The 12671-nt window shown below is 28.1% G+C and overlaps 2 pseudogenes; both read right to left on the reverse strand.

Moving 5' to 3' along the window:
* Window positions 1–8143: 8143 nt before the first annotated feature.
* Window positions 8144–8934, reverse strand: LOC125855556 (uncharacterized; annotated as a pseudogene).
* Window positions 8935–9017: 83 nt separating this feature from the next.
* LOC125856091 (uncharacterized) lies at window positions 9018–9911 on the reverse strand (annotated as a pseudogene).
* Between the last annotated feature and the right edge of the window lie 2760 nt (window positions 9912–12671).

Raw genomic sequence — 12671 nt, forward strand, 5'->3', positions numbered from 1 at the left:
ATGATCTATTTTAAAATTAAAAATTTAAAAAATTATTTATTTAAATAAAAATGGTGATATAAGTAAGGAGTTTTAAAACTTCCCATTACATTCCCACTCAAACACAAACTCTAAAATCTAATTAATTAAAAATTAATAAATAAAACAAATTATATTACACAAATTTTAAATTTTAATATTTATATAAAGATAAAAATTAAAAATTAAATATTTAATGATATTTTTTAATAATAAAAATTAAAAATTAAAAATAATAATTAAATTATATATTTAAATAAAAATGAGAATCTAAATTGACAGTTTTGAAACTTTCCATTACATTCCCACTCAAACACAAACTCTAAAACCTGATTAAGTAAAAATTAGTAAATTGAACCAATTATATAACACAAATTGTATTTCTTTCAACATAATAAGATACTAACAAAAATTCAACAATTTTAAAATTCAAAAAATAATTTAAAATTCTTTTGTATATGTTTCTTAAATTAACCAAAAAATAAAAATAAAAAAGAGTAACCAACTAAAAGATTCTTTTAAAAATAAATATTACAAAATTGTATTTTGCAAAAAAAAAAAACACATGTAATTACAGTTAATTAGAGAGTACGTTATACTTTTCCTTTATCAAATTTTCCAGAAGAAAAAATATAAAGTAGATTAGATAATAAAATAAATAATCCATTTTAAAACATTAGTTGATGAAGTAATACTTATATACAATGTGAAAATTAATAATGAATGAATTTTTTATGTGATTTGAGTGAGGGATTTTGTTTAGTTTAATTTTGAATTAATAATTTTATATGGCTATGGCATCATATGATGTAATGTATAATTACTATATTATTTCTCCGTTATTTTAGTCTATTAAGAAGTTCCATTATCTTCTTTAGAAAATTCATATGTATTTTAATATAGTTCAAATCAAAATTTAAAATATCTAATAAACACATTGAGAAAATCGATCTTATATAGTGTTTGTACTAACTAAGTTTAGTTTTACCTTTAAATCATTTTTTCTATTATAAATAGTAAAGTATATTTCGAATAAAACATATGTTAAATGTATCTAATATGGAACAACTAATTTTAGTAAGATGATCAACTAATATGGAACGGAGAGTATTATTTAAATATATCACAAAGTGAATAATAATTCTTATTAGTTATTTTAAATTTAAAATGATTATATTTTAAATGTATGCGCAACGCGCGGGTACGTATACTAGTTTGTATAATAAAATCTGTATTTGTATAATTATAAGTGTATATGACAAAAATATATGTATTTATATTTGTAAATATACTTTTCTCTCACTTTATAAGTTACAAACATATTCTATACCGAAATGTATAAAATGATTAATTGTATATCGAATTAGATGACAAAAAAGGGTATATTTGCTGTGAATTACAATTAAAATAAACTATGGCTATAGCATTCAATTTGAATTATAGTTTGCTATTTCATACAATTTTCCCTAAATTTTTTAACCAATCAACACTAATTAATTAATTTAATTAGCATATTGTCTCTAATTAGCCTATTAAAAAACTTGTAGCTACTTTTAAGGAATGAAAAAAAAGAAGTTATCCCTTAATTAGCCCATTAAAAAAAGGTTACACCAAATTTAAAGAAGGGAAAAAAAATATTTTTTATCTTTTAATTAACTCATTTAAAAAAATGTGATTATTTTTAAGGCATGAAAACATATTTTCAATCCCCAATTAACGCGTATTAATTATCAGGTGATTAGCAATAATTAGTCAAATTATAAAAAATGATGATTTTTATTAGAAACCGCAATACCTATACACACATTATATTTATTTGTATACATAAAAATATTAACAATTATAGTTGCAATTACTAATACAAAAATTAATATACTGTATGTATACATAAATTTGTTCAAAAAATTGACGTGTAAATTTAGTTGATGTATATGATAACTGTAGTATGTATACATAAATTATTTTGAGCAACTTTTACATATAGCAAACATAAAATTCATATTTATATGCTATAACAAAGTTTGCGTAATTGCGCTCCATAGCAAACATGTTATGACTAGGCTTTTTCGCTATACATATATACAAAAGAAACAATTGTATAATTCGCTGGCTCCTCTTCAGATTTGTATAATTTCGCTGGCAGACCATTTGTATAAATTGTTGTCAGTCTCTCATTTGTATAAATCGTTGAAAGTCTCTCAATTTAATTTTATGTGTTTGTATATCTGTATAAAATTTGAATTTGTATACAATTGAATCGAAATAAAACGTTTGTATATCAAATATCGTTCTCTCTCTCGCTTTATACAAACATAAATTATACATTGTATTTTGTATAATTTGTGTTTGTATAAAGCAAGAAAGAGAGAAAGGCAAAAGAGATCTGGACAGAGAAATATTTGATTGTATAATTATAAGTGTATAGGACGAAGATATATGTATTTGCATGTGTATATACAATTTTCTCTTGCTTTATACAAACAGAAATACAATTTATACATTTCTGTTTGTATAAAGCGAGAGAGGTGAGCGACAGAGAGAGCGAGCGAGAGAGGGAGAGTGGCGAGCGAGAGTTTGAGGGAGAGAGGCGATTCGCAAACAGTTTGCTACAGGGCACAATTAAATCAAAGTGTGGTTATACCATTTAATTTGAATTAATAATTTTCCATTATGTACAATTTTCCCAATTATTTTTTGCTTATATACATAAAACTATATTTTGTTTATATACATGAGAATATCAACAAAACTTATAATTGTAACTAAAAACTATCATTGCTGGGCTAAAATGTTCAGACAATAAGAATGATTTTATCTTTAATACTGAAGAACCAAACATGATTATTCTTCAGTATTTTGGTGTCGGAAAAGCCATCGCCAAGAAACAATTGGTTGACAATTTTTCTAACAAGGTTTGGGGGGATAATGATGATGATGCTGTGAAGTTTGCTATATTGTTCTACATACATTCATTCATCCTTTCTAAAGAACCAACAATTACTGTAATTGATAGAAAAGACTTTGCTTTAGTTGAATCGGGCAAATACATTGACTATCCATGGGGCAAAAAGGCTTTTGACCTTCTGATTCTACATTTGCACAACGAGATTAAACATGATGGGAAGTATTACTGGTTATATGGTTTTTCACTTGCTTTGAAAGTATGATTTTATGAATGTTGTTCGAATTTTGGTGAGTATATTGTTGTTAAAGTATCTGACCACATCCCTAGGATCCTCAATAGGAAGACAAAAAAGAATTTCCCTCGTCTAGAGTACTTTGCGTAGGGCATGTTCAGAGACGATAACAATCTGGTATGCACTGTATAAATATATGTATAAGCTGTTTATTCTCTGTATAAATATAGTATATCTATAACTATATAAATATATAATTATATAAATATATGTATCAGTTTGTGCTCTAGGAAAATATATGTATAAATGTGCGCCATATATATATATATATATATATATATATATATATATATAAGTTTTTGCCAATGTATAAATATACATGTAAGTCTGTGAACTATATAAATATAGAGATCCCATAAATATATCTATAAGCTTATACACTGTATAAGTATACATATAAGTTTGTGCAATGTATATATGTATGTATAAGTTCTTCGCTGTATAATTTTGTGCATTGTTTATGTATAAATTTTTGCATTTGTATAAGAAAATCTTTTGTATGATGTTCATCTAGAAAAATACAATTGCACAAAATTATACAAATGCATACATCATATTTGAATGGTTTATTAATGAATATGTCAATATGAACGTGTTTATAATTTGCTACTTATTTTTCAGAATCTAAGTCCAACTCCAATGGAACTTAAGATTCTTGAATTGCCTCCTGAGTATGTTCAATCAGATCAATCTCCAACAGAAATATCATCTGTAAATAATTCGGATGATTTTCAGGATTCTCCACATCCAAAAAATAACAAGGGAAAAGAAAAAGTTGATACTTGTTCGTCTCTTCCTAAGAAGTAATCAAGGCATACAGTCACTCCTATTCAGAATAAGACACCACCCAAGGTTATTTCAAAGCAGCCTTGTTTAAGAAAATCTCCTCGACATGCCAATGTTCCAAAAAGACCCAAGTCACCACTTCTAAAGAGGCAAGCTAAACAATGTGCTAATGTTGGTTTCTATACATGCATTAAGCAAAATGTTGAGATTAAATCAAGTGTTGCTTCTAAAATACCATCCACCAGCAAGTCACCTGATTTTAGTATCGCGTGATGAGTTTGATCAATTCAAAATATCGATATTGATTTTTTTTAATTTTCCTTTTATTCAACTACTATTTAATTTGTATATTTAACATTAAAGTTACCTATATATGTCCAATTTCAGATGGAGAAACAGTTTACTGATTTAAGGAACTTAATTGAAAAGAACTTCAAAGTTGTATTGGATTCTATCAAAACCAAGAATGTGGAGGCTAAGATCTGTTAATAGAGATCAATACATATATTTTATACATAAAAATACAAATATACAATTAATGTTTTCACTTCAGGGCGATGGTGTAGAAGTTACACATAAAGTGCCAACAATCAGTGTCGATCAGTTCGAAGAACCTTCTCGACATTCACCTTCTGAATTGAGCTGTCAATCTGTTTATAATGATCTAAATAATCAAGAGGTATTATACTTATTTATCTTGTTGATCATTCAAATTTTTATGACGTTTTGTATATAATGTATATTTTCTTAACAGTCCTATTATTTAATTCAGAAGTTAGTATTCACCAGTCACATTTACAGTCTCCAGCTGGACACTCAGGATTTATCCCTTTAGATCAATAATTCAACACTCTCGAGCCACAAATAATTTATTAATTTTGTGTTATAAATAACATTATCAATTGCTATATACAAATAAACTAAACATACATATACAATTTAAATTTTTCCAAATAAATAACATACATATACATATATGTATACAAATATGGTCAGTACACATATACAATTAACTAACTATCCAACACATGTATAATTGTCAGTTGTATAATTTAATATCAACATTCAATTTGTATAACAAATTGTATAATTATGTAGACATAATTATTATTAATATGTTGCTGCAGGTTCACAACAATTCTGAGGTTCCAATCACTTTTGAGGTTCAGAACACATAAGAGTTTTCAAACATTTCTGAGGTTGAAAACACTTCTGAGGTTTGAATTTGTCAATAACTATTTTTTTTTATAATATACAAATATTTGTTTATATTACATCTATTATATATTTAGAAGGAGGATTGTCAAGATGTTCCAATTGAAGTTAACAAAGAGGGATCCCAATTCATGAATGATCAAGCAAACTTCAACAATTCATCATTTGTATGTAGTTCTCAATTTTTATCTTCATAAATTTGACTTTATAATTGTATATAATCTGATCATTTGAATTCTTTTTTGTTTATTATTTATACAATAGCAGAATTTATTGAATGTTATATACGATCAAACTGAAAAGATGAAAAAAGAAAAATTTACAGATACAAACAAACCAGGATCATCTGATGCCAATAAATTAGTTGTTGAAGAAGTTTTCATGTGTCCAACACCTTTTCAGATGGTACATGATGACCAATCAAACCTTAATCCAGAAAGAAGCATGGTGTTACATCCTTTGTTAGCTGTAGACGAGCACACACCATTACCAATTCCTAGGGAAAGGCGTCTAGGCCCATTCAACACATCGCCTTATGTGACATTATTTGGATCAGAGTCTGGTACAACAAAATTTATTGTTTACACAATAATACAGACATACCAATAAATGTTAGTCTTATAATGATTATCTATGACTTTATACATTTCAGGTAGTTCATCAAGGTTTCCTTTCACGTTTGATTTGAAACATCCATTTGTTTCAATGTCGTATGTGGATCTTACAACTCTGTATATGCATTTCTGGAAATGGTTAAATGAAGGCCTGCTTGTTAAGCATAACACAAAGTAAATCGTTTTGTACTTACTAAATATACAGATTTAATTATATATACGTATATTTGTATAAAGCTCTACTTTGATTTTGATTTTGTTAGGAAGGACAAAGAAGAGCGATACAAAAAGAAAAAAGGATGTCTTACAAATGTGGTTCATTTTGAAATTGTCATTGTCCAAAATAAGAATTGGTTCTATAAGCTTGCATACAAAGATCAATTACTTGATGACTCGGTAAGCGTGATATTATTTATTTCATTATACAATTGATATATTCGATATAAATAACAATTTTATACAAATTATAACTACTTATTTTTACAACACATAGATGTCATTTTGTATTACATACGTAAAAAAACCAAGTACTCTGACAACAACACATTCAATTTTATCAGTGCCGATTGCAATTTTAATAATTTGATTCACAACATTTGGGATGCTTATTGTAACTTTGAAAGTAATATCAATAAGGACGGTACGGAGGAGTCGATTCTTGAGTACATTAATGGATACAAAATGCATGTTGCTGCACCTTGGCACACAGTTGATAACATTCTCATTCATGTTAACGTCAAAGAGATCTTTCACTAGATTTTGATTGTTGTGTCCGTTAATGATAGATGTATACCGATCTATGATTCTTTTAGTGGTGGTGCACTACACGATTCCAAAGTTGAAAATGAGATCAAGAAATATGTACAACTTATTTTCATGTATCTATCTAAGTTTGGTTTTTACGGAAAGAAAGACATTGACATATCTTCACACCTGAAATATAAGTCCCACTCTGAATTTGACTCATTTGAAATGATTTATGCCAAGGATATACCACAACAAACTGAAGGAAGCTTGTAAGTTTTATTATGGTTATTTTTATTTCTATTGTTATTGTTAATTTTATAATGACCATAAACTTTGATGTGTTTTATTTTCAGCGATTATGGATATGTTGCTGCTTATGTAGATCATATCAGTAATGGAAATGGGGTTCCAAATTTCTTTGATTCAGAGTTCACACGTATTCGATATGCTGCATTATTGTGAAATTATGGAATGCAAAAGATCCAAGTCGATGCCACTAGTGACAGCGAGGCACCAGAAAGGCCAATCAGGATTCACAGGGATTGCGATAGTAGTGAAAGGATCACAATTAATTAAAACAGTAGTACTAAATTTCTGTTTTTTTTGTACATGTAAATGACATGCATAATAACCTTGAATGTTTTGAACTTTTCAATTTTTTGGTTGTAATATACTCGTTTGATCATTTAAGTCTTTCACTTCTTTATTTTTTGTTAATTTCATTATATATGCAGTTTAACACTTTAATAATTATACAAACCAACTTATACAATGTATATTTATATATTAACTGTATAAATCTAGGAGTATATTTTATGTCGAGTGTATATATATATATATTTGTTAGGCTTATTCAGTCGTTCATAAAGTATAAATATATAAACCACTTAAATAACAACATATATTTATACATTAACTGTATAAATCTAGGAGTATGTTTTATGTTGAGTATATAAATATACATTGCTAGGCTTATACAATCGTTCATAAAGTATCAATATACAAACCACTTAAATAACAATGTATATTTATACATTAACTGTATAAATCTAGGAGTATGTTTTATGCTGAGTACATAGATGTATATACATTGTTAGGCTTATACAATCGTTCATAAAGTATAAATATACAAACCACTTAAATAACAATGTATATTTATACATTAACTATATAAATCTAGCCAGCTTATACAATCGTTCATAAAGTATAAATATAGAGTGTACATATACATTTTCTGTTAAAGAGAAAAATATTTCAATAGAACAAATACACATAGAATTATTTGTACTAGCATGAATACAAAGAGAATAATATGTTCAATATAACTTATACATATACAATTTCTGTATATGATGGACAATATATACAACAACGATTACTCATACTATATACAAGAGAATGAATACAAAAAGAAGAGTAAAAATGCTCACTGTTAATAGGACATAACTAATTTATTCCATCATCACTATTCCAACTCATATAGTTTTAAACACAAAACCAGTTGCGAATAACATTCAAATATCTATAAAATACAATATGACACTCCAATATAATCGAAAGAGCTCATTAAATTTCTTGAGGCCTGTTTCTACATGAACGCCTATTGTGACCTGCAACTCCACATGTGCTATATGTATGATTTCTTTAGAGACCAAGCAATTCACGTGTTATTTTTGTACGAGATTTCTTTTTTGACCTTCCTGGAGGTCTTTTGACTTTTGGAGGCTAAACTTCATCATACATTATGTATTCAGGTATCACCCATTCTACTACATCAGGCAATGGATAAATTGGTATCTCATAAATCTTCAAAACTGTCATTGATTTATACAAATTCGAGCAATATCCATTAGCTACTAGACTTTTCCGCTTTAGTACAGCCCAAGCATGTTCACATGGTATTTCTTCGTATTGAAACTTTTCACAGCTGCATGTTTTATTCTTTAAACAGACCACAAAAATCCTATCATCATCAGTCACATTGTGTATATATTCAGTTGACGGCATAATCTGTTTCATACAAACATATTTATGTATATGTATAAGTTTATGCAATTGTATATGTATTAATTCTAACTGTGCGCATAGCTTTATACAATTTTAAAACAATTAATTACTGATTAATCAATATTAGATATACATAAAACATACCTCCATTCGTGTGCTCATTGCTTCATTTTCGACCAGTATATTCTGAAAATTTTCAATCAACGGAGTAAATGTGCATGTTGCTTCATGTTTGTTGTCATGATTCCATCTCCCAAACATCAGTCTAACCTCTTTCAGAAAATTTAAAATTGATAATCCCTCGCAGACACTAGTGCAACATTTATACTCTCTGCAATATTAGACGTCATAGCCCATCCCCGATGAGTACACCTAGACCACTTATCATATCCAGCTAGCTCCAAATATTCTTTAACACCTACATCAATCTTTTCTACAGTATCCAGTAGCCTATCAAACTTAAGTTTATTGCATGTCTTTGCCATTGTATAAAATACAGGACTTAGCTCCTTGGAGGATTTTCTAAATTTCTTTTCAACATTACCCCACATATGCCACATACAAGCATAATGCGATACATTATTATACACTCTTGTCACTGCCTTTATAATGCTCTCATTTCTATTAGAGACAACACACATCTTAATCCTTTCCCCATAAGCCTCCCTTAGTTGTACAAAGAACCAAGTCCAAGCGACGTCATTTTCTTAATCAATATACCATAGGTCAGTGGAAAAATATGTCCTACATTTTTTATTTATATACAAATTAACATAAAATAAAAAATATACATTCAAAAATACACTGAAACATACCTGCTCCATCCATTGTACTTGCAGCCATAAACGTCCCATTATACTGTCCTCTTAGGTGACTTCCATCAACAACGATTACAGGCCTGCAATAATCAAAGCCTTGTATGAAACTATTCAACGCAACAAAAAGATATAAGAACTCATTTTTGTCGATTTTCTTCAGACGTATATGCGAGCCTGGATATGTAATATGCATCATATACAAGTATGCAAGAAGTTTGTTGTAAGATGTAGAAGTGGTGCCCCTCAAGGAAATCAAAGCCTTCTCTTTAGCCCTCCAAGGCAACGAGTAATTAACATCAACTCCCAAATATATTTTCACATCACTCCGAATATCAGAAGGTGTATATTTTCTCTTGTGATCAACAAGCTTAGGCTTAACAATCCCACCAATCAGCATGCTTGTTGAATGTTTTTGTGAATATAGTTTATCCTTCAAAGGACAAGTATGATTTGTATTAAATGCTCGGATCCTAAGCATTCCAGACTTGGTTGATAGTTGATGCTTTCATTAACCACTCACATTCATCATAAATACATTCCAGCGTATAACTACATCAACAAATAAAGCATAACACATCAATATAAGAATAATTAAAACAAAATATACAGTTATGTATTTGTATGTACAAACTATTTACCTGATTGCATTTGACCTCACTGTCCTATATTGAAATATCTTTTCAATTGTATACTTTTCCATCATAGATTTCAAAGTGGCTTTGTACTTATACACTTGGTCAATCTCCACGTACTTATTACATGGATCTGAAATGACTCCATCGCAGCTCCCTAACCCCAAAACACAAAACGGCTCTACCAATTCAGCAATTGTCATCTACCTAGTATCAAATTCAGCAATACCATCTATACAAATAGATCTAACTATACCTTTCTCCTGATTTGAACTTTCATACAGTTTAGTGGTATTGTTACTATTATCCAGTTTGCTTATACAAATTGGATACTTGTTGAAGTCATTTGCAGCCTTTTTAAGCATGATATACACTCTAACACCCATGTCGTTGTGAATCAACATTGGTGTGTTGCTTTCTTCAACCTTATACTCAATTTTTAGCTTAATCACATTCATATCAACCCCGAGTTGCATTGCAATAACATTATACAACTCCTTATACAGTGAACTTTCTTTAAAAATCTCCCCCTTAATTGTATAATCAATGTAATAATTGTCACTGTCCCATCTACCAGAATGCATAACCAACACAGCTAATGAAGCCATTTTTAGAATTTCTGTATAAAAAAAATTAAATTATATATACATATACATTTATATGATTGAGAATCTCAACAACAAAAGAACATATACTTATACAAATTATAGCGAATTCAGTTTTTCAGTTATATACATATTCCCATTATATACTTATATAAACGATTATATACTCAAATTAAAGCTTTATAGAAATATACAATTGACAAACCTAAAATAATTGACATATACATATACCTATTATATATAAATATACATAATCAAATATCCAAAATAAGGACGAACCTGCACTATATAAATATACAAATTCGAATAAACAGTCAACAGTTTCATATACTTATACAACTCATAGTCATAACAACACTAATATGTATATGTATATAACTTACAAATTTGAATAAACAGTCAACATTTTCATATACTTATACATCTCACAACAACACTAATAGGTATATGTATATAACTTACAACGAATTTAGTTTTTCATTTATATACATATTCTAAATATACACTTATATAAACGATTATATATACAAATTAAATCTATATACAAATATACAATTTACAAAATTATATAAAAATATATAGAATCATATATCCAAAATTAGGATGAAGCTGCACGATATAAATATACAAATTCGAAATAAATAGTCAACAACTTCATATATGAATTATACATATTTTAGTGAATCATATCAAAACACCTATACGTATAAACTCTTAACAAATTTTAATACAATTTCATCTTCATTCATAGTTCCGACACCAAATATACAAATCCGAACAAAAATATTACTGTGAAAAAAGCGAATCTGCGATCAAAAATTCAAAATAATCAACAATTTCATCCAAAAAATTGCAAATCACAAATTTTCTTAGAATTCAAATTAACTATACAAATCATAAGTGTTAAACTCTATTACGAACAAAATATACACCTCTAAATCTACATTCAATTGAAATTGATGAAAGTTTAAAAGGAAATTTGATTTTGAATACACGCTGAACACCAATTTCGACCAGAAAAAAATAAAATCAGAGTATTTTTTTCATCATGAAATTACCTCTTGTAGTTATCTCTAAAATCAATATGATCTCTAATGTTTGTATTGTACCGTCAACAACTTGATCGATTTTCTGAACTGAGTTACAATGGATTTCTTACTGTTGAAGAAGACATAGAATGAAGGAAATTTGATTGAAACATAATGTGCGTGACTTCAGTGATTTTTTTCCATTTTTTCTAACTGAAATTACCGCCTTTTTATTTTATTTAAAAAAAATCAAAATGTATATTAAATTGAAGGAATACCGAGATATACAGAAAGACAGCTTCAAAGCAAACTAAAATTTTGCTATGGAGTGCAATTATATAAACTATAGCCATAACTGATGTGAGGCTAAAAATACATATTTTTAATCATTATTTCATCACATTTATTATTTATATTTGTCCTTTTTGAGCATTAATTTGATGGATTATGCTAAATTGGGTATTTTATTTGTAGGATTAAATTGGTGGGAAATTGGAGAAGTTTGAAGCTTAAACGAATTAAAGTGAAAGGTTCAAGAAGGAAATCAAGCAGACAACTTAATGAATTAAATTTAATAAAATAATATATTTGTATATATGAGGAAAAAGGCTGCGAACAATTTGCAAATTGAAATTGGGTACTACTGCTGCCACGTGTCAGCAGTTGGATGGCTCATATTATTATGGAAGGCGGCTCACCAGAAATATCGAGAAATCACGCGTACAATACGGAAAACCCAATTTAATTGGGTTTTAATTTCCTAATTTGTCTTGAACTCAATTATTTTATTTTAGGGTTCCTACATCTATAAATAGTGCATAGAAATAATTATTAGAGAGGAGGTCAAGAACCAAGATACAAGACAATATAAATTTTCTTCTAGCTTAGGAACTTTAGAAGAGCCGCCGTGGAGGCCGAAGAATTGTGGTTTATTCTTTCTTCTCCTTTATTATTTATTTGTATTCGTGATTAATAAAAGATAGTTTAGCTATTGTTTGATTAAC

This window comes from Solanum stenotomum, chromosome 2 (genome assembly GCF_019186545.1).
Source record: "Solanum stenotomum isolate F172 chromosome 2, ASM1918654v1, whole genome shotgun sequence".
Lineage (NCBI taxonomy): Eukaryota > Viridiplantae > Streptophyta > Magnoliopsida > Solanales > Solanaceae > Solanum > Solanum stenotomum.